This window comes from Muntiacus reevesi, chromosome 7 (genome assembly GCF_963930625.1).
Source record: "Muntiacus reevesi chromosome 7, mMunRee1.1, whole genome shotgun sequence".
NCBI lineage: Eukaryota > Metazoa > Chordata > Mammalia > Artiodactyla > Cervidae > Muntiacus > Muntiacus reevesi.
In genome coordinates, this window is record NC_089255.1 from 10,667,791 (window position 1) to 10,691,764 (window position 23,974).

The window sequence follows — 23,974 nt, forward strand, 5'->3', positions numbered from 1 at the left end:
CAGGATCACCCCAATGAGTTTCTAAAACCTTAAAACTATCCACCCAAAGTAGAGCACCCACAAAGAATGACTGACTCAGAATTCTGTGAGTACGCCTTATTGTTCCAATCTGTGCTTCCCTGGTGGTTCAGATGTTAAAGAATCTGCCTGCAATGCAGGAGACCCGGGTTTGATCCCTGGGTTGGGACGCTCCCCTGGAGAACGGAATGGCTACCCACTCCAATATTCTTGCCTGGCGAATTCCATGGACAGAGAAGCCTGGTGGGGCTACAGTCCATGGGGTTGCAAAGAGTCAGACACAACTGAGCGACTAACACCTGGACTTCACTTTCACAGCTTGTCGTCTACCCATCTGTCAGAGAGCGAAAGCTGTTTGAGCGTGTTTGTTACCCAGGAGGGCTCCATCCTTCATCAAGGCAGGCTAGGCCAACGGCCAGAGGGGAGATCGCGTCAGTTTTCCCCTCCCTGTCTCTTTGTTCTCTGGAATCTAGAGATGGGAAGAGCGAGAAGCAGTGAAACACGTTTTCAGAAAGCCAGGAGCCTCTGCTTTTGTTTTTGGTGTGTCTCCTAATCTCCTTGGGGGAGAGCTGTCTGTTACAAGGAATCAAGAACTCCAGGATTACCCTGTAGACTCTGGACCTGCTGTGCCGTTTGGTGGCAGCTGTGTTGAGCCAGACGGAAGCAGCTGTGCTGACGGGGAGGGAGACACACACAGAGACAGACACGAGGAGTTCCCTTGGTTCCTGCTGGCTGTCCTGTCTCCTCTTCCCTGTGAGGCCTGGACACCTCTCCTGCCTGCCCTGCGACTTCATGACACATCTCTGTTTGCTAAAGATAAACCCCTTCTCTTTAAGCTAGCTTGAGGGCGTTTGCTTCTTAACCTGAATAGTCCCTCACCTCTTCTTAGCACTTCTAACAGCCGTGTGCCCCTACAGACCTTGACTCCACATGTGGTCTTCCTCAGGGCTAGTCAGGAAAACCTGTAAAGGCGGAGTCATGACCCACAGTCCCAGAAATACTCTTTTCTCACCCTCAGGACTCCTCTGAGTATTGATAGCCATACTACTGAAACCCAAAGCTGTCATTGGTGTATCATGACCACCAGCATATTTTTTAAAAACCCATCTCAGATCTAAAGGCAGTAATCCTTCCTATCCACATGTCTTCCCATTGCCAGTATTTTAAGGTCTACCGAACATAGAGTTATATACCTGAAGAGAGGTTTGTGATGAACTAACACCATCTTTAGCGTATACCATTCAGGTACTGGGAGAAGGAAGTGGCAACCCACTCCAGTATTCTTGCCTGGAGAATCCTGTGGACAGAGGAACCTGGTGGGTTGGGTCACACAGAGTCAGACACAACTGAAGCGACTTAGCAGCAGCAGCAGTAGCATTCAGGTACTGGTACGAAAAGTTCTTGAACGATCTCAGTTTGACCTCAAGCATCAGAGCCTCAGAGTTTCTCTGTGTCTCCCCTGGAGTTGTTAATGCCCGAGCACGGGTAGTTCTCCAGAATATACTGCTGAGAACCACTTGACCTCTTTGAGCCTCAGAGTCTACACAATGTAAGTGTGTGTGGGGATGGGGTAAATGAGAATATAAACGCACAGGGAAATCACACGGGCCTGGAACAGAGCAGAGCGTGAACAAGTGTCAGTTCCCCTTCCCTCCCTTCAGGATAAATTGTCAGGACCTCTTGGCTTGAGTATTCTCTTGGGTTGGTACTGCCATCTCTAGCAATGCTAGTGCCCAGAGAGCACTCCGTACCCCACACCTTAGTTAGGGTGCACGCCCAGATGCACAAATAACTCTCCTTGACTTGTGCTTTGTTTAAATTTTGAAGTAAAACCAGGAGTGAACTTCAACCTGAACTGCATCTGTCTCACTAGGGTCTTTTCTCAATTTCCCTAATCAGGTTATGAGAAAATGTCAAAGCTTTCTTGTTCGTATTTGGATACATGTCAAGGTCACATTAACATATTCTAGTCCTAAAGCCCCACTGCAGTAAGTGTTAGTTTTGGACCAAAAGAGGTCTTGGGGTGACGTCCCCACAGTCACCGAGACGCACAGTTGGCCCAGCTCTTTCAGCATAACTTTGTGAATGGCTTTTCTCCAAAGTCAGGTTTGGGTGTGATCAGAGAAGTAGCATTCTGGCACTAAAAAGGATTTCCTTTTACATTTCTGTTTTGCTTAGGGGCTGGGTGTGATCTGCCTTCGGAACCCATAGTACATGCTTCTAGGTGTTGACTGACTCAGAGACGGAGTAGCGATTGAGTGATGCAGGGGAGGATAATTAGAAAGCGCGTCAGTTTTGCTTAGTTACACTTTCCAGAGGTAGTCATTGTTAACGAGCTGCCGTCTGTCTGTCTTAATTTTAGCCTTATTCAGAAATCAAAGTGAATGTGCAGCTCCTCGAAGTTTGGATTTCACAAGGTTAATTCAACATCGGAAAGGGAAAGGACAAGAACAAGCGTGTGAAGCATTTGTTTTTGCCTCGTGTGGTCTAATGCATTTTACACATAGCAGTTCAACACAGCTGCCTTATGAAGTGCATGTGAGTCTCCCTGTTACCATGATGACCTTGAAGCTCAGGGAAGGACAGGAGAGTCATCTGCCCCAGTGACACAGCTCATAAGTGGGGAGGCCACGATGTAAGCCCAGGTCTGTCTGCTGAGGTGAAAAGCGTTCTTTCCACGATTGCCCAGTAGTCTCTGCCCCGTGTGTGGCACTGTGGTGTATTCTGTGATAATGCGGCATGGCTTGTGTCTCAAGAAACCTATCGTCAAGTGGAAGTATTACATGGGAATACTAACGTACTAATTCAAAGTGGCAGTAAATAACACCGCAGTAGAATCATCAGAGAAGTATTCTGTGAGCAGAGAATTCCAAGAAATCTCAAGTATTATCTTTCATCTAAGAGGGAGGTTGCTAACAGCCAGCTCAGTCACATTTTGATTTTCTAAAAACAGCCCTCAGGACGGGACTCACATGGTCCACAGTGTTGATAGGGATGCAAACTAATAAACCTTTCTGGAGGGAAAACCGGCAATGTGTATAAAAAGTCTGAAAAAATAACTGATTTTGATTCTCAAATTCAACTTCCTGATGTGTTAACACTAAGGAAACAAATGTGCAGAAGGGGCTGTTCATAAAAGTGTTTGTTGTAGCTTCTTTTGTAATGGCAGAGACTCAGTCCAAATGTTCAATGACATAGTGTTGAATAAAGTATTATATCCTGTGGTGGAATGCTAGCTTAACCATTAACTAGGAGGCTCCATGACAGTGGTTCTCAAAGTGTGGTCCATTTCAGAGCATCCTCAAGGTCAAACTTGTTTCTCCATGTAACCCTAAGACGTTTGCATTTTCCACTTTAATTCTCTTGTGAGAATGTAGAATATGTATCAACAGGAATCGTATTCAATTTTTCCCTCTGGAATTTGAGAGACTTCCTTTTATGGGTTTTTTTTTTTTTTTTAATTGGAGGATAATTGCGTTACAATGTTGTGTAGGTTCCTGCCATTCATGGACGTGAGTCAGCTACAGGTGTACACAGTCCCCTCCCTCCTGAACCTCCCCCCCACCTCCCACCCTGCCCCAGTGCTCGGGGTCATCACAGAGGGCCAGTGTGGACCCCCTCTGATATACCGCACCTTCCCCCTAGTTATCTGGTTTACACATGGTAGTGTATATATGTCAATGCTACTCTCAGTTCGTCCCACCCTCTCCGACCCCCGGCGTCCACAAGTTCATTCTCTGTGTCTTCATCTCTATTCCTATCTCGCAAATAGATTCATCAGTACCATTTTTCTAGATTCCATATGTATGTGTGTTAATATAGGATATTTGTTTCTCTGACTTACTTCACTCTGTATATGGTGTTGGTCTTACCGTCCACATTTTGGTGTATGTAAAAGGCTCCTTGTGTCTTCCTCATGGTGGTGTTTGAGCCTGATGACAAGACTGTCAGACAGGCCTTCACCTCCCAGTTCTCATCAGGCTGCTGCTGGCGTGTTTTCCACTTTCTGGGAACAAGGTACCCTACCGCCAACCTAATATGACAGAGTTTATTAAAGGTAATAACCACTAAAAGGAGAAGAGTGTAAGAATGTAGAATGCCCAGATAATTGCTTGGAAACTTGAAAAGGAGAGACACAAAGTTTAGTTATCAATGTAGATTTTATGAGCAGATTTCATAAACTGTGTTCTTGAGAGCTGAATCTTTCAGATTGCAGTTTTCCAGTGTTAAGGCTGCATTGGAGAGGGAAATTAAAAATGCATTTTTAAAACAGGTAAAGCATCCCACACAGGCTTTATAGATCATTGATTTGAGAATAAAGAAAAATGGAGATTGAAAAATTTTCTAAACATTTTCTTTGTGCACGAAAGAACAGACTCCCTAATACCACACTTGCAGAAACTAGCAGAAAGTGTCTAAAGATTTGTCCTTCACTGTAATGTCATGATTAATTTTCCGTGAGGAATTATTGGCAGCATTAGTTTGGGGACTCGGTCAGAAGTCCACGGAGGAGCCCTTGGGAGTTAAAGAGGAGGTGTGTGGTTGTCGCTGAGTCAGGGTGTTCTGGTCTGGCTGCTCTCTCTCTTCCCTCTTGTACTCCTCTGATCCCTGGGGGCTCAGCTAGTAAAGAGTCCGCCTGCAATGTGGGAGACCTGGATTTGATCCCTGGGTTGGGAAGATCCTCTGGAGAAGAGATAGGCTACCCACTCCGGTATTCTGGCCTGGAGAATTCCATGGACTGTATGGAACGGGGTTGCAAAGAGTCGGACACGACTGAGCGACTTTCACTACAGGCAGTACACAGTATTGTTTATGATGGTCTGTCCTTGGGTGGTAGGCGCCCTCCATATGCTTCTGGGAGTGTAGCTCTGTGAGATTCATCCACACAGCTCCAGGACAGCCAGCCCACTGGCCATAAAGCCTCTCTGCTGACAAGGGCAGAAGTCTTCTCCCCTGGAATCTCCAGAGCTGGGAGGATTTTTACCTAGTCCTGCTCATCTCACTTCAGTTCAGTCGCTCAGTCGTGTCTGACTCTTTGTGACCCCATGGACTGCATCATGCCAGGCTTCCCTGTCCATCACCAACTCCCAGAGCTTGCTCAAACTCATGTCCATTGAGTCGGTGATGCCATCCAACCATCTCATTCTCTGTTGTCCCCTTCTCCTCCTGCCTTCAGTCTTTCCCAGTGTCAGAGTCTCTCCCAATAAGTCAGGTCTTTGCATCAGGTGGCCAAAGTATTGGAGCTTCAGCTTCAGCATCAGTCCTTCTGATGAATATTCAGGGTTGATTTCCTTTAGGATGGACTGATTGGATCTCCTTGCAGTTCAAGGGACTCTCAAGAGTCTTCTCCAACACCACAGTTCAAAAGCATCAATTCTTTGGCGCTCAGTTTTCTTTATAGTCCAACTCTCACATCCACATATGACTACTGGAAAATCCATAGCTTTGACTAGATGGACCTTTGTCGGCAAAGTAATGTCTCTCACTAGCATCTGCTGGAGTGAGGCTTTTGTGTATTTTTTTTTTTTTTTTTACTTTTGTGTATTTTATTACTGTTACTTCCTTTTAAGAAAACAACAGAGAAAAGAAAAATATTGCCATTACTTGCTAGGCCTGTGGACAAACCCTCATTTCATTTAATAGATGAGCTGAGTTTTAGTTGTACATGTATTACTTTTATTTTCAAGGCCACAATCTAATGGTTCTTGCTCTGTCACAAACTTAAGAAAAATTTCAGAAGGATCACTAAGGAAATGAGGAAACGTGACCAGCTTTTCCTACTTATTGGACCAATTAGCTGTCATCCTTTGTGCTTTTATGGAGTTATAATTGTAGTAAAAAAAAAAAAAATGTCTGCCGAACAGCAGGGGAGAAGTCTGTCCTGAGTCACTGGTTTATTTTAAAAAGATCTCAGCCTGACATATTCTATTCAGATGAAGTGCTCTGTCTCTTAGTAACCACCACTCAACCCTCACAGGAATCTGACAGCAGTGGCTGGTGGGGCACAGTTTCTGTTCTGTGCTAATACTCAGTAGCTGTTGAAGAATTCTAGTGCTAAAGAGCTAAACCTGTATTTAACTCCTCAGCTGGGAATCCCAGAATATAATGTTCTTAACATCCATGGTTTTTCCTTTATATCCTCAGCCAAGGTTAGTGTTGCCTGTAGTTGATTATTTATTTTCTGTTTCATTCTTAGGTCTGCCTATACCAGTGGTTCTCAACTAGTGTCATTCTGAAGACATTTTTGGTTGTCGAAATTAGAAGTGGGATACTATTGGCATCTAGTAGGTAGAGGCCAGGGATACTGCTACACATCCTCAGCACACAGGCTAGCCCCCCAACACATGTACCCCAAAAATGTCAATGGTGCCACTAATGAACTCCCACCATTGAGGAGTTCCCAAGACCACAAATAATTGACTTGCCCACGTTTTGCTCTGAAGTAGGCACTAAGCTGTGAACTAACCCTGTCACACCATAGGTCATTTATTTTGGTTCTCTAGACCTGGCATCTTTTGCCCTTTGTTTTCTAAAATAATGGAGAATTTAGTGGATGAGTTTTTATATTTCTCTTTGTGGGATTCAAATGAATATCTGTCTATAGTTTGTTCAGTTGAGACATAACCCCCAGCTCTTGGCCAGACTCTGGCTGGGTAGATCCTCCTTAAGTTTTTTTTTTGTTGTTCCTTAAGTTTTTATAAATTGATTCAGTTCAGTTCAGTTCAGTCGCTCAGTCGTGTCTGATTCTTTGCGACCCCATGAATCGCAGCTCACCAGGCCTCCCTGTCCATCACCAACTCCCGGAGTTTACTCAAACTCATGCCCATTGAGTCGGTGATGCCATCCAGCCATCTAATCCTCTGTCTCCCCCTCCTCCTCCTGCCCCCAATCCCTCCCAGCATCAGGGTCTTTTCCAATGAGTCAGCTCTTCACATGAGGTGGCCAAAGTACTGGAGTTTTAGCTTCAGCATCAGTCCTTCCAATGAACACCCAGGACTGATCTTTAGGATGGACTGGTTGGATCTTCTTGCAGTCCAAGGGGCTCTCAATTGATTACTCACTCCAAAATTCAGATTACTCCGTTAACTCTGGGCAGATAAGTGACTTCTATAATTTCATTGTTCTGATGGGTCCTGTAACACCTCCCAGTAGCAGATAGACATTCTGTTACTCTTCTAAGATTCCTATTACTTTGCACAGTATGAGTACCTGTTAGAATTTAAAAGTGAAATTTCCATTATTTATTTTACTAGGCTCAGTTTTTGTTTTATCTGCAAAATGTTACTGATTAACTGCATTATCTCTGGTTATAGGACTGGAATAGGGGTTTTGTGGTAGTTATGGGAGACTTTTTGTCTATCAATGTTAGATTAATTTTTAATGATGAGAGTATTTTCATTTACTTATGTAATAAAAATTAACTTTATATTTCTGTATATCTCAAAAAATATTTTCTGTGCCAAGTAGTACAGATGTTTAATGTTGGAGTGAAGTGTTTAATGATGACCGAGAGGTATAGTTAGGGTTTAGATAAGAGGTACTAGATAAGATAGCCCTGGCTGCTGTAACAAACCAGATCTCAGTGACTTAGTGTAATAAAAGTTCCTCCTGAGCTCAATTAAAAGTGCACTGCAGGTATTCCTGGTTAGGCAGCTTTCCTCCAAGTAGTGACTCGGGGACTGAGGCACCTTAGTTCTTATAGCTCTGATTTCTTCAGTATGTGGCATTTAAGGTTGCCATGCTTCAAGCTGTGCATGGGAAAAACTGCAGAGGATCACTCCTGGGAGATCTTAGCAATCCTGCTTAGAAATGGCCTACGTTACTAGGGCTGACTTTCCATTGACTAGAACTCCATGACTTGGCTGCCACCAGCCACAGCTACCTCAAGGGAGGCTGGAAAATGGGGACTTCTCTGTAAGCCCCTCAAGAGCAGTAGAAAGGTAGCCATCTCTCATAGTGAGCAAAGAAACAACTTTTTGTATGCCAACAGAAAATGGAATCTATTAGAAGAACTTTAAAGAGCTCACAGGTAGACTGGAGAACCCTGCAGGAGCCAAGAGAGTGCTGGGTGGGGTCCAGGGAACAAGAAAGACTGAGTATCTGGCCCAGGTGCCATTCTAGTCACTCTGCTTAAGATTCAAATTCCTGCTTGAGGAGGATAAATGAACCTCAACCAGCCTGAGTAACTGCCCATCTCTGAGTTGCTAGAAGATGGCAGGGCTGACAGTCCATTGGAGTGAAATTGAAACTCTGTGGACTATAAGCTCAAGTGAACTGACTCCTGCATACTTTTCTGACCTCATCTCTCCTTCTGCTTGCTATACTCCAATACATTCCCATTTTTACTGTTCATGTTTGACAAGCGGTCTCATCTTAGCAACTTTAATGCTGTTGTTTGCTCTGCTCTTTCTCCTACTATTAATATTTGCATGCTCACTGCCTTCAAATCTCTGCTCAAATATCTCTTTCATTGTGAGGTCATCCTTGATCACCTTCTATATGTAATATAGCATTCCAAATCATAACCATTGCCCTCTATCCCATTTATCCTGTTTTATTTTCTTCATAGCATTTATCACCACCTAACATTTGTTCATTCTCTGTCTTCCCCTCTGATAAAATTTAAGCAACATGAGATAGAGACTTTGTTTTGTTTACATGCTGAAAATCAAGATACTGGGTAAGCATCCAAGCAAGCACTAGAATCCAGGTTTCCTTCTTCCTATTAACTGGTGGCAGCAGAATTAGTCTCAGAGCTAACATGGCCCTAAACCAGAGTAACCTGAGGTATTTAAGAATACCAGCTGGTATCTTTTTGCATTGCTGTTGTTGCTCAGTTGCTAAATTGTGTCCAACTCTTTGCAACCCCATGAACTGCAGCACACCAGGCTTCCCTGTCCTTCACTAGCTCCCAGAGTTTGCTCAAACTCATATTCATTATGTCAATGATGCCAGTCAACCATCTCATCTTCGGTCACCCTCTTCTTTTGCCTTCCATCTTTCCCAGCATCAGAGTCTTTTCTAACAAGTCAGCTCTTTACATCAGGTGGCCAAAATACTGGAGCTTCAGCTTCAGCATTAGTCCTTCCAATGAATATTCAGGACTGATTTCCTTTAGGATTGGCTGGTTTGATCTCCTTGCTGTCCAAGGGACTCTCGAGAGCCTTCTCCAACACCACAGTCCGAAAGCATCAATTCTTCATTGCTCAGCCTTCTTTATGGTCCAACTCTCATATCTGTACATGGCTACTGTTTTGTTTTTTGTTTTCTTTTTTGCATAATCTGAGTCATATTGTCAATCTTTATTCTTTCCATCTATGGACTTTTTTTTTGTCATGGCTGTACCATTATTTATCATTGACCATGGATAGCATATTTAAAAAATTTGTCTGTGTTGCTTATAAAGCGTTGCGTCAACTATTATAGTTACAAAGTTCTTAAAGCTTGTTCTTATAAAGAGACACATGCCTGTGTGCTTGTGAAGGGGATGGCTGTGCCATCAGGGTATTGTGTTGCTGAGTTCTAACTGGCGAATTTCTCTGTCTGATAGGTCCCCATATCAGTTTATGGTGAATACTGATAAGCATATAGGTTAGCTGTCATATCTGTTCTTGCTGTCCAGTGATGTCCTTTGGGCTTTACCAACTGCAGTACATGTGTTCATTTATTTATATTGGACTTTGGCAAGTATAATTACCTCTTTTTCCTGCCTAAGATCTGAAACAAGTGATAAGTAATCAAAGGAATAGCAGAGAGAGATCAAAACATCAACTTTATTACTGATAAAGCTAATATCAAAGAATGTGGCTTAGGTGTAGGACACCAATGTGCTTTCTAATACCAAATCTCAGAAATGAATGGATTTATATACCTAGTCATCATCTCTGAAAACGTACAGGCTTCTCCACATAAGAACCTACCTTGTGTATTTAATAGTAGAATTAACAGAGTAGAATTGGGGAAGAGACAGGGAAGCTAGCTAGGAAGGAGTGTTATACTAATCGATGTCCTTCCATATGGAAAGGAACACCTGGAATGAGAAATTAGTGTCCCAGCTAATAAATTGAAATAAATTGCTATCATATATTTTAAGATATTTTACAGATTGAAAGACTCCTTTAAAGAAGCTAAAAAGATGTGACTAGAGTTCACTCATACACACTTGTGTAGATGAAGCAGGAAAACATTCACACGCTGAATGTTCTCAGGCTAGACTGAGGAATGCTGATGTTGTCGAGTGGTGCTCGTATGAAGGTGAGGACTGAGGCAAGCACCTCACTTGCATTACTGTTGAGTTTCCTCTAGCGGCAACATTGAAATCATCTTAGATTTCAAGAGAGCAAAATAAGAAAATGTTAACTTATAGTTCTGCTGTGAATCTATAGCTCAGACCAAATGGGTTCATCCAAAGTGACTGTAAAGATCTTTTAGAAAATTTGCACCCAATGGTTGTCTTGCTGTAAAAAAAAAAAAAAATCGTGTCTAACATAGCAATTAGTACATAATTGTAGCTCAATAAATAGTTGGATGAATGAATCTTGACCTTGGGCTTCAGTGTGAAATCAGTTGAAAGTGAATGTTTCATAGTTTTGAAATTATCTAAAACAAATTTCATGGGTATAGATGAGTGGAAGCTAGAAATGAAACAGAAAGAAATATGAGCTTTTTAAAGTTACTTTCCTTTAAACCTAATTGGCTGGTGTAACCAAAGCGCCCTGATTTCTCTGTAGAACAGACTGATGCCTAAGGCAAGTTAACCATCTCTCATAGCAGACTCCTATCTAATAATTCCCATTATTTAAAATTTTTTTCTTTATTTTTAGTTGGAGGATAATTGCTTTACAATGTTGTGTTGATTTCTGCTATATGACAATGCAAATCAGCTATAAGTATATACATATATATCTCCTTCCTCTTGAGCCTCTTAATACCCATCATTTTGAGTTGCATTTTCACTAAGGATCACCTGTGATTATTCCAAAGCTTTTTATCCTGGTTTCAGTTGTTATTCAGTTCAGTTGCTCAGTCGTGTCTGATTCTTTGCGACCCCATGGATTGCAGCACACCAGGCTTCCCTGTCCATCTCCAGCTCCTGGAGCTTACTCAAACTCACGTCCATTGAATCAGCGATGCCATCCAACCACCTCATCCTCTGTCATCCCCTTCTCCTCCTGCCTTCTTTCCCAACATCATGTTTTTTTCAAAAGAGTCAGCTCTTCGCATCAGGTGGCCAAAGTATTGGAGTTTCAGCTTTAACATCAGTCCTTCCAATGAACACTCAGGACTGATCTCCTTTAGGATGGACTGGTTGGATCTCCTTGCAGTCCAAGGGACTCTAAAGAGTCTCCTCCAACACCACAGTTCAAAAACATCAATTCTTTGGTGCTCAGCTTTCTTTATAGTCCAACTCTTACATCCGTACATGACTACTGGAAAAACCATAGCTTTGACTATATGGACCTTTGTTGGCAAAATAATGTCTCTGCTTTTTAATATGCTGCCTAGGTTGGTCATAACTTTTCTTCCAAGGAGCAAGCATCTTTTAATTTCATGTCTGCAGTCACCATCGGCAGTGATTTTGGAGTCCCCCCAAAATAAAGTCTGTTACTGTTTCCCCATCTATTTGCCATGAAGTGATGGGACCAGATGCCATGATCTTAGTTTTCTGAATGTTGAGTTTTAAGTCAACTTTTTCACTCTCCTCTTTCACTTTCATCAAGATGCTCTTTAGTTCTTCTTCACTTTCTGCCATAAGGGTGGTGTCATCTGCATATCTCAGGTTATTGATGTTTCTCCCAGCAATCTTGATTCCAGCTTGTACTTCATCCAGCCCAGCGTTTCTCATGATGTACTCTGCGTGTAAGTTAAATAAGCAGGGTGACAATATACAGCCTTGACATACTCCTTTCCTGATTTGGAACCAGTCTGTTGTTCCATGTCCAGTTCTAACTGTTGCTTCCTGACCTGCATACAGATTTCTCAAGAGACAGGTCAGGTGGTCTGGTATTCCCATCTCTTGAAGAATTTTCCACAGTTTATTGTGATCCACACAGTCAAAGGCTTTGGCATAGTCATTAAAGCAGGAATAGATGTTTTTCTGGAACTCTCTTGCTTTTTGGATGATCCAACAGACGTTAGCAATTTGACCTCTGGTTTCTCTGGCTTTTCTAAATCCGGCTTGAACATCTGGAAATTTACAGTTCACATACTGTTGGAGCCTAGCTTGGAGAATGTTTTGAAAAGACTTCACAGCAGGAGAGCTCCTGAAAGAATTGCTAAACGATATGATCCCTGCTCACAGGTAGTTTACAGCCTTGTAGAGTAGCTAAGATATATGAAAAATAACTCTAATGTATAATGGTAAATGTCATAGAAGAAGATTACATGAGGATTCTAGAATTTCAGAGGAAGAAAATTACTTTTGTCCTGAAGAACCATTGACAGCTACATGGAGAGGTTGATGTATGAGCTGCTCTCTGAAGGCTGTAAAATTAGAAGCAGAGATGATTCATTTCAAGTGAAGAGAAGGATGTAAGCAAAGCATGTGGGGTAAGTCCAGTGTTTGGCTGGAGCACAGGATTCATGAAGGGGAAGATTGGAAGGTAAAGCTAGGAAGATGACGGTGCTTCATATAGTATGGGGCCCTAAATTACAGTCATAAAATTTCTGGTCACTGGGAGAATAAAATACTTATTCTTCTCATCCACAGTGAACTCGAGTGTTGTTTATTATGTCACAAAATGAACACTTTATATTCAGTTCGGTTCAGTCGCAGTCGTGTCCGACTCTTTGCGATCCCATGAATCACAGCCCGCCAGGCCTCCCTGTCCACCAACTCCCGGAGTTTACTCAAACTCATGCTCATCGAGTCGGTGATGCCATCCAGTCATCTCATCCTCTGTCGTCCCCTTCTCCTCCTGCCCCCAATCCCTCCCAGCATCAGGGTCTTTTCCAGTGAGTCAACTCTGCACGAGGTTGCCAAAGTATTGGAGTTTCAGCTTCAGCATCAGTCCTTCCAATGAACACCCAGGACTGATCTCCAGGGCATGATAAAGTGTATAATAATTTTTTCATGCATGGTTTAGTGATTTTTTTTGAAGTCTCTAATGGCTTATAAGCTACTTTTAACCTGTACTATTTTATATTACTTTTGTTCAGCAATGCATAGGTTAATTTTCTGCTAAGAACATGGTTATTCAATTAATTCTTAGTGAAATATTAATTGTAGAATTAGTGATTATGCTTTTAAGACCTCTTGGTTCTTTTTTTTGCGACCTGCATACAATGCTAACAGATCATATTATAAGATCACAAACCTGCTTAGCATTTTAGGATTTTAAAAGCATGTTTTCAAAGTTTGCAACATAAACAATATCATATATGACTTCATTGCTGTGTTATAATAATTGATACTAAATGCATTTTAGCAGATTTAGTAGGAGAAGATCCTATCTATTACTTTCTTTTGTTTGATACACTTCTTGTGAGTGTACTATGAGTGCTGCTCTTGAGAGAAGAACAAGACATCATAAAAATCCAAGATATTGTTCATAGTTATATTCCTATAAGGAACGTTAATGTCACTTTAACTGGTGGTCAGAGGAAGGGACTACCAGTTCCTAAAATACAAATCTTTAGTCTAAGAAAAATAAAATATAAAAGTTATAAATCTCAGCCTTCAGATAAAAATAGTTTGAGGACCTGTTTCTCTTCTTCAGAAGTGTAGTTTTTATTTCTTTTCATGAAAAATGAAGGTGCCAATTCAAAACAAAGATGATGATAAAATAAGGGAAATTATTATTTTGATAGCTCCTCTTTGATAACCATTTTCCTCTTTAAAAGTTTCAGTTTGGATATACATGTATGACCTTTCTTTGGTTCCCTCACTTGTAAAATGAGAAACAGTATAAAACTACAAGGCTTTTCCATTCATGATTGATTATTAATTTTCAAAAAGTTACTAGTTGCAGTTTCAGCTAAAGTGAAACTGCTTAAACAGGCAACAAGGACTTTTTGACATGGTCATATTTCAAGACCTTATCCTTCATTTTGAAACTTCAAAAGTTAGATTTTTCCAGCACATTTAATAAAATTCATCTTTTGAGAAATAATTTATATTAATACAACTCAAAATAATTTAGAAAGCATAATGTCAATTAAGCAGTGGGATATAAGAGTATTATTGGCAAGCATACCAAAACACTATTAAGGAATTATCACATTCCATCCTTACTATACAAAGGGGCGTGAATATATACATACTACTATGCCACACAATGCAAATACAGGGTTTATTAAGGGAAATTTTAGAAATGAAGAAGTAGCATAGCACACAATTCCGTCAAGTTCTTATCTCACGGAGTCATACTTATTAGGGCATAGCTGGACTTTTATTGAAAGGGAAGGGCTCATGGAGGGTGATTGTACTTATTTAATGCTTAAGTTATTTGTAGGAACATGGATATAAAAGGCAAGATTGAGAACTCTTGTCAGAGAACTGTAAATAGTAGAGTGAAAATCCTAGAACTTAAAAATACAACAAACCATATACATAGAAATAAAAACAGAATTAGGCAAAATGAAGTGACAGAGAATATGTTCTGAATGAAGGAATAAGGTAAAACCCCAGAAGAATAACTAAGCGGAATGGAGATTAGCAATATGTCTCACAAACAGTTCAAGGTAATGATCATAATGATGTCAAAAGAACTTGGGAAAAGAATGGATGGACGCAGTGAGCAATCAGAAGCTTCTAAGAGTTAGAAAATATAAAGAAAGAACAAACACAGTTGAAGAATATAATAATTGAAATAAAAATACACTAGAGCTCATCAACAGTAGATTAGATGATACAGAGGAACAGATCAGCAAGCTGGAAGACAGAGTAGTGGAAATCACTCAACCTGAACGGTAAAATGAATTTTAAAATATAGGGACAGTTTAAGAGACCTCTCGGGCAATATCGAGCATACTAACATTCACATTATAGGAGCCACAGAAGAAGAGAAAGGGTCAGAGAACATAATAGTTGAAAACTTCCCTAACCAAGGGAAAGAAACACATCCATGTCCAGGAAGCAAAGAGAATCCCAATCAAGATCACCCTAAAGAGGACTACACCAAGACACTTTATAATTAAAAAGGCAAAAATTAAAGAGAGAATACCAAAAGCAGCAAGGGAAAATCAATGTTATGTACAAGGGAACTTTCATAAAGCTCTCAGACCACTTTCAGCAGAAACTCTGCAGGCCAGAAGGAATGGCATGATATATTTATAAAGTATTGAAAGGAAAAGCATTAAATGTGTATGCTGGGGGAAGGGGAGTAAAAATGTAAGATCGATAAAATGTGATTGAAATTAAGAGATCAACATCTTAAAAAAATCATATATCCTCAATAAAAGTTTAGTAAACTAATTTAGCCATACTTTAAAAGGATCATACACCATGATCAAGAGGGATTTATCCCAGAGATGCAAGAATGGTTCAGTATCCAAAAATCAATCCATGTGATACACCACATTCATAAATTGAAGAATAAAAATCATGTAGATGCAAAAAAAGCTTTCAACAAAATTCAACATACATTTATAATTTAAAAAAACCCTCTCAACAAATTGGGTATAGCAAGAACATACCTCAACATAATAAAGTCTACGTATGACAAGCCCACAACTAACATCATCCTCAACAGTGAAAAACTGAAAGTATTTTCCTTAATATCAGGAAGAATACAAGGATACCCATTCTCACCACTTTTATTCAACATAGTATTCAAAGTCCTAGCTACTGCAATCAAATTAGAAAAAAGAAACAAGAATTCAAATTGGAAGGAAAGACGTACAACTGCCACTGTTTGCAGATGATGTAATGCTGTACATAAGAGCTCCCTCTGATTGTCCTCAGGGCGCTCAGGCCCGGATCCAGCCCCAAGTAATGCCGCCCGCTCCTCTCCGTTCCGCCCCCACTTGCTGGTGGCGGAAAACCCTCAAGATGCCACCAAAAATCTAGTAGAACTCATCAGTGAATAAAATTGCAGGATACAAAACTAATATTCAGAAATATATTGCTTTTCCATACACGAACAATGAACTATCAGAAAGAAAACAATCCCATTTATAATTGCATCAAAAAATAAAATACCTAGGAATAAATCTAACTAAGAATGTGAAATACCTGTACTCAGAAAACTATAATGTACTGATGAAAGAAATTGAAGACAACACAGATGGGAAAGATACGCCGTGCTTATGAATTCAAAGAATTAATATTATTAAAATGACCATCCTACCCAAAGCAACCTACAATGTAATTCCTATCAATACTCAATGTAATTCCTATCAAAATACCAAAGGCATTTTTCACAGAACTAGAAAAAATAGTTCTAAAACTTGTGTGGAACCATGAAAGATCTAAAACTTGTGTGGAACCATGAATAGCCAAAACAATCTTGAGAAAGAAGAACAAAGCTGGAGATATCACATGCCCTAGTTTCAAACTATACTACAAAGCTATAGAAATCAAAGCAATGTATTACCAGCACAAAAACAGACACACAGATCAGTGGAATAAAACTGGGAGCCCAGAAATAAACTCATATGGTCATTTACGCTGTGATGCAAGAGGCAAGAATATACAACAAGCAAAAGACAGCCTCTTTAATAAATAGTGTTGGGAAAATGACAGCTACATGCAAAAAAAAAAAAAAATCATATCGGACTCCTTCCTCACACCATATATAAAAATAAATGGATTAAAGCATTAGATGTAAGATCTGAAACCATGTGTCTTCTAAAAGAAAACATAGGCAGTATGCTCCTTTGACTTCCCAGGCGGCAATAGTGGTAAATTACCTGCCTGCCAATGCAGAGGACATAAGAGATGTGGGTTTGGTCCCTGGGTTGGGAGGATCCCTTGGGGGAGGGCATGGCAACTCACTCCAGTATTCATGCCTGGAGAATCTCATGGTCAGAGAAGCCTGGCAGGCTGTGGCCTATAGGGTCGCAAAGAGTTGGGCATGACTGAAGTGACTTAGCATGCAAGCATGCTCTTTGACATTGACCTTAGCAATACTTTTTGGTATGTCTCCTAAGGCAAAGGAAACACAAACAAAAATAAGCAAATGCAAAAACAAAAATAAACTAAAGCAAAAATGCATCAAACTAAAAATCACAAGGGAACTGTCAACAGAATGAAAAGACCACCTACTGAATGAGAGAGGATATTTGTTAATGATATATTTGATAAGAGGTTAATTCCCAAAATATATAAAGAATGCATACAACTCCACATCAAAAAAACAAACAGACTATACAACTAGCTTAAAAAATAGGCAGGGGGGACTTCCCTGGTAGCCCAGTGGTTAAGACTCTGCTTCCACTGCGGAAGGCATGGGTTCAATTCCTGCTTAGGGAACTAAGATCCTGCATGTTGCATAGCATGGACAAAAAAATGTTGGCAGAGATTCTGAATAGGCATTTTTCCAGAGAAGATATTCAGATGGTCAGTAGGCTCATAAAAGATGTTCACCATTACACATCATCAGGGAAATGCAAATCAAAAACATAGTGCAGTATCACTTCACAACTATCTGAATGGCCAGTATAAAAAAGACAACAAATAAGTGTTGGTGAGGTTGTGGAGGAAAGAGAACCCCTGTGCACTGTTGGTGGTAATGTAAATTGGTACGGTCACTATGGAAAACATTGTGGAGGTCCCTTAAAAAATTAAAAATAGAATCATCATACAATCCAGCAGTTCTATCCCACAAATCCAGCAGTATTTATCTGAAAAAAAAAAAAAAAAACACCAGTTCAAAAAAAGATATCTGCACCCCTATGTTCATTACAGCTTTATTTACAATAGCTGAGATATGAAAGCAACCTATGTGCCCATTAATAGATGAACAAATAAAGAAGATGTGGTATATGTGGTATACATAATGGAATATTACCCAGCCATAAAAAGAATGAAATCTTGCCATTTGCAACAACACGGATTGACCTAAAGGGTATTATGCTAAATGAAATAAGTCAGACGGAGAAAGACAAGTACTGTATAGTTTCACTTATATGTGGAATTGCAAAACAAAACACATGAACAAACAAGACAAAGACAAAAGTTATAGATACAGAGAACAAAGAGGAGACGCAAATCAGAATTGAAAAAATGGACACAATTTTAGATCTCACAAAAACTTAAGGGATCCTGAGAGGATACTATGAACAAATTTAATCCAGTGATTTTTAAAATTTAGGTTAAATATTTCAATTCTCAGAAAAATGCAGCATATCAAAACTGACACAAAAGAAATTCCATGTAGTCATATAACTATTAAATAAATTGCTAATTAAAGCTTTACCGTAGAAAAGACTACAGATTCAGATGACTTCATCAGTAAAGTCTGCCAAACACTCAAGAGAGAAATAGCATAATCTTCCATGAACTCTTCCAGAGAATACTGAGAGAACACTTCACAATTGATTCTTTGAGGCAGCACAATATTTTTGGGGGGTGGGGGGCGGTGGTTATCCTCAGCCTTTACAAACCAGACACAGGGAAAGAACTAGATCTGGGGACACACATGTGGTCCTAACATCGCAAAAGTTTAGCCTGTTCTGATTATTACAAGAGGCAGCACAATCTTGATTAAAAAAAAGACCTGACAAGCACATTGTAAGGAAGGAGATTACAGGCCACTTATTCATGAACACAGGAGCAAAGTTCTTAACAAAATTCAGCTTTTTAATATGAAAAGTATGATACATCACAACCATATTGAAGTAATTTCAGGAGTTCAGGGTTGCTTTGACATCTGGAAATCAATCATTGTAATTCACTACATTAACAGAGTAATAAATATGGTCATTTTTATAGTTGTTTTAAAGTTGTATAATAAAACATAACATTCATTCATTATGAAAAATCTGTTAACAAATAAGAACAGAGGAAATTAGATAAAGCTTATCCTCACAAGGAGGAAGGAATCTTTGGCACTCAGCTCAGGTATCAGTCTGTTCTTGCCTGGATCTAACTCAGAACTGTTGAACCTTCTCCTTGCTCAGTTCTGGAAGAAAGAAGGATGTGAGCTCCCCAGGTCATTAAGATGTATTTCTCCTAGCTCTCTTAGATAAATCTGCATGAGAAGCTGAGTAATAATCAGAAGGTTGTTTTGAGAGAATCAGAGGAGATTGAATAAGATCATGTTCATAGCCAATACTGTTAATTATAGAACATTTATATATATATATATATATATATATATATTAATATCTTTGCATAGATGAGAGCACTTGTGTTCTTGAGTAACAAACACTTCTGAACTCTACGGGAACCATTGATCTGTTAAGAGAATAGTTTCTTCACGCTGAGTGTAATTTGAATACTTCACTATGACTTTACAATACTAATATAGTTATTCTCTGATCCTGTTGGCTCTGTTATCCTTCTGTTCCTTTGTTCCCATCCAGTAATCCTGACGTCCCAAAAAACTTCGGATTTCTCGGTGAGCCAAACTGATTTATTCATAAGTATGCTTTTTCATATTCTGTGGCATTTTCCTGGAATGACCTTCCCATCCTCGCAGTACCACCTCTCCTCATCCGTTTGGCAAGCTCCTATGTCTTCTTAAAATTCCAATGCAAGTATCTTTCCTCTCTGGTCTTTCCTTCCTATCTCATCCTCTGTCGTCCCCTTCTCCTCTCACTTTCAATCTTTCCCAGCATCAGGGTATTTTCCAATGAGTCAGTTCTTTGCATAAGATGGCCAAAGTATTGGAGTTTCAGCTTCAACATCAGTCCTTCCAATGAACACTCAAGAATGATCTCCTTTAAGATGGACTGGCTGGATCTCCTTGCAGTCCAAGGGACTCTCAGTAGTCTTCTCCAACACCACAGTTCAAAGGCATCAATTCTTTGGCCCTCAGCTTTCTTTATAGTCCAACTGTCACATCCATATATGACTACTGGAAAAACCATAGACTTGACTAGATAGACCTTTGTTGGCAAAGTAATGTCTGCTTTTTAGTATGCTGTCTAGGTTGGTCATAGTTTTTCTTGCAAGAAGTAAGCCTCTTTTAATTTCTTGGCTGTAGTCACCATCTGCAGTGATTTTGGAGCCCCCCCAAAATAATGTCTGCCACTGTTTCCACTGTTTCCCCATCTATTTGCAATGAACTGATGGAACCAGATGCCATGATCTTAGTTTTCTGAATGTTGAGCTTTAAGTCAACTTTTTCACTCTCCTCTTTCACTTTCATCAAGAGTCTCTAGTTCTTCACTTTCTGCCATAAGGGTGGTGTCATCTGCATATCTCAGGTTATTGCTATTTCTCCAGGCAATCTTGATTACAGCTTGTGCTTCCTCCAGCTCAGCGTTTCTCGTGATGTATTCTGCATATGTTAAATAAGCAGGGTGACAATATACAGCCTTGACATACTCCTTTTCCTATTTGGAACCAGTCTGTTGTTCCATGTCCAGTTCTAACTGTTGCTTCCTGACCTGCATACAGGTTTCTCAAGAGGCAGGTCAGGCGGTCTGGTATTTCATCTCTTTCAGAATTTTCCAGTTTATTGTGATCCACACAGTCAAAGGCTTTGGCATAGTCAATAAAGCAGAAGTAGATCTTTTTCTGGAACTCTCTTGTGTTTTTTGATGACCCAGCAGATGTTGGCAATTTGATTTCTGGTTCCTCTGTCTTTTTTAAAACCAGCTTGAACACCTGGAAGTTCACAGTTCACTTATTGTTGAGGCCTGGCTTGGAGAATTTTGAGCATTACTTTGCTGGTGTGTGAGATGAGTCCAGTTGTGTGGTAGTTTGAGAATTCTTTGGCATTGCCTTTCTTTGGGGTTGGAATGAAAGCTGACCTTTTCCAGTTCTGTGGCCACTGCTGAGTTTTCCAAATTTGCTGGCATATTGAGTGCAGCACTTTCACAGCATCATCTTTTAGGATTTGAAATAGCTCAACTGGAATTCCATCACCTCCACTAGCTTTGTTTGTAGTGATGCTTCCTAAGGCCCGCTTGACTTCACATTTCAGGATGTCTGGCTATAGGTGAGTGATCACACCATCGTGATTGTATGAGTCATGAGATCTTTTTTGTATAGTTCTTCTGTGTATTCTTGCCACCTCTTCTTAACATCTTCTGCTTCTGTTAGGTCCATACTATTTCTGTCCTTTATTGAGCCCATCTTTGCATGAAATGTTCCCTTGGTATCTCTAATTTTTTGAAGAGATCTCTAGTCTTTCCCATTCTACTATTTTCCTCTATTTCTTTGCATTGATCACTGAGGAAGGCTTTCTTATCTCTCCTAGATATTCTTAGGAACTCTGTATTCAAATGGGTATAACTTTCCTTTTTTCCTTTGCTTTTCACTTCTCTTCTTGTCACAGCTATTAGTAAGGCTTCCTCAGACAGTCATTTTTCTTTTTTGCATTTCTTTTTCTTGGGGATGGTCTTGATCCTTGTCTCCTGTACAATGTCACGAACCTCTGTCCATAGTTCATCAGGTTTTCTGTCTATCAGATCTAGTCCCTTAAATCTATTTCTCACTTCCACTGTATAATCGTAAGGGATTTGATTTAGGTCATACCTGAATGGTCTAGTGGTTTTCCCTACTTTCTTCCATTTAAGTCTGAATTTGACAATAAGGAGTTCATGATCTGAGCCCCAGTCAGCTCCCAGTCTTGTTTTTGCTGACTATATAGAGCTTCTCCATCTTTGGCTGCAAAGAATATAATCAGTCTCATTTCGGTATTGACCATCTGGTGATGTCCATGTGTAGAGTCTTCTCTTGTGTTGTTGGAAGAGGGTGTTTGCTATGACCAGTGCATTCTCTTGGCAGAACTCTATTAGCCTTTGCCCTGCTTCATTCTGTACTCCAAGGCCAGATTTGCCTGTTACTCCAGGTGTTTCTTGACTTCCTACTTTGCATTCCAGTCCCCTGTAATGAAAAGGACATCTTTTTTGGGTGTTAGTTCTAAAAGGTTTTGTAGGTCTTCATAGAACCATTCAACTTCAGCTTCTTCAGAATTACTGGTCGGACATAGACTTGGATTACCATGATATTGAATGGTTTGCCTTGGAAACGAACAGAGATCATTCTGTTGTTTTTGAGATTGTATCCAAGTACTGCATTTTGGACTCTTTTGTTGACCATGATGGCTACTCCATTTCTTCGAAGGGATTCTTGCCCACAGTAGTGGATATAATGGCCACCTGAGTTAAATTCACCCATTCCAGTCCATTTTAGTTCGCTGATTCCTAGAATGTCAACATTCACTCTTGCCATCTCCTGTTTGAGGACTTCCAATTTGCCTTGATTCATGGACCTAACATTCCAGGTTCCTATGCAATATTGCTCTTTACAGCATCGGACCTTGCTTCCATCACCAGTCACATCCACAACTGGGTATTGTTTTTGCTTTGGCTCCATCCCTTCATTCTTTCTGGAGTTATTTCTCCACTGATCTCCAGTAGCATGTTGGGCATCTACCAACCTGGGGAGTTCATCTTTCAGTGTCCTATCTTTTTGGTTTTCATACTGTTCATGGGGTTTTCAAGGCAAGAATATTGAAGTGGTTTGTCATTCCCTTCTCCAGGGGACCACATTTTGTCAAAGTTCTCCACCACGACCCATCTTGGGTGGCCCTACACTGCATGGCTCATAGTTTCATTGAGTTAGACAAGGCTGTGGTCCATGTGATTAGATTGGTTAGTTTTCTGTGATTGTGGTTTTCAGTCTGTCTGCCCTCTGATGGAGAAGGATAAGAGGCTTATGGAAGTTTCCTGATGGGAGAGACTGACTGAGGGGGAAACTCATTCTTGTTCTGATGGGCAGGGCCATGCTCAGTAAAACTTTAATCCAGTTTTCTGTTGATGGGTGGAGCTGTGTTCCCTCCCTGCTATTTACCTGGGGCCAAACTATGGTGGAGGTAATGAAGATAATGGCAACCTCCTTCAAAAGATCCCATGCATGCACTGCTACACTCAGTGCCCCCAACCCTGCAGCAGGCCACCACCGACCCACACCTCAGCTGGAGACTCCTGGACACTCACAGGCAAGTCTGGGTCAGTCTCTTGTGGGGTCACTGCTCCTTTCCCCTGGGTCCTGGTGCACAAGGTTCTGTTTCCCAGTCCTGTGTTAAGTTCTGGCAGCTCTATGGTGGGGTTAATGGCGACCTCCTCCAAGAAGGATTATGCCATACCCAAGTCTGCTGCACCCAGAGCCCGTGTCTCTGTGGCAGCCCACTGCTGACAGTACCTCCACAGGAGATGCTCAAACACAGTTCTGTCTCAATTTCTGTGGGGTCCCTGGGTCCTTGTGTGCACAAAGTTTGAGCCCTTTTAGCGTCTCTGGCGGGAATGGGGTTTGACTCTAAACACAAATTCGCCTCTCCTAACATCTTGCTGGGGTTTCTCTGACCTTGGATCTGGGGTGTCTCCTCTCGGCCACTCGCCGTTCCAGCGCTGCGCAGCCACCGCTGCGCCACTGCACTCAATGTGCCAGCAAATCTGGAAACTCAGCGGTATCCACAGGACTTGAAAAGGTCAGTTTTCATTCCAATCCCAAAGAAGGGCAAGGCCAAAGAATGTTCAAACTGCTGCACAATTGCACTCATCTCACATGCTAGCAAAGTAATACTCAAAATTCTCCAAGCTAGGCTTCAACAGTACATGAACCAAGAACTCCCAGATGTTCAAGCTGAATTTAGAAGAGGCACAGGAATCAGAGAGCCAATTGCCAACATCCACTGGATCATAGAAAAAGCAAGAGAATTCCAGAAAAACATCCACTTCTGCTTCATTGACTACACTAAAGCCTTTGACTGTGGATCACAACAAACTGGAAAATTCTTCAAGAGATGGGAATACCAGACCACCTTACCTGCCTCCTGCAAAACCTGTATGCGGATCAAGAAGCAACAGTTAGAACCGGATATGGAAAAATGAACTGGTT

At 40.7% G+C, this 23,974-nt stretch overlaps 1 protein-coding gene and 1 non-coding gene across 2 annotated transcripts in view; one reads left to right on the forward strand and one right to left on the reverse strand.

Annotated features, from left to right (window-relative positions):
* The window catches only part of CMYA5 (cardiomyopathy associated 5), a 96,608-nt gene that overhangs the window by 15,356 nt on the left and 57,278 nt on the right, over positions 1–23,974 (forward strand). The gene's annotated exons all lie outside the window — the stretch shown is intronic.
* LOC136172773 (small nucleolar RNA SNORA72) lies at positions 18,542–18,670 on the reverse strand. Its single transcript, XR_010664112.1, has one exon. It is a non-coding gene; the product is annotated as a small nucleolar RNA SNORA72 (small nucleolar RNA).